Raw genomic sequence first — 261 nt, 5'->3', positions numbered from 1 at the left:
GGCCGCACAGGGCGTTTGAAAGAGCGGCCTTGTTTGCTCTCGTGGCATTAATCATTTTATCTTCTCCCGGGGGAACAGGGTGCAGGAACGGGGGAGAGCAGGGGGGGCGATAACCTTTCAGCCAGTCTTGCTCACAGGTCGCCCCCCTTACCCTTCCTTTCCTCCACCCCTATGCTCCCCAGGTCGTCCCTCTGATCCTCATTCCCTCCCTCCCTTGATCATTCCCTCACTCTGTCAGTTCCTTCCTCCTTCCCCCTTTCA

The sequence above is a fragment of the Penaeus monodon genome, chromosome 33 (assembly GCF_015228065.2).
Source record: "Penaeus monodon isolate SGIC_2016 chromosome 33, NSTDA_Pmon_1, whole genome shotgun sequence".
NCBI classification, from domain to species: domain Eukaryota; kingdom Metazoa; phylum Arthropoda; class Malacostraca; order Decapoda; family Penaeidae; genus Penaeus; species Penaeus monodon.
The sequence above is the reverse complement of the archived record's forward strand: the minus strand, read 5'-3'. Positions refer to the sequence as shown.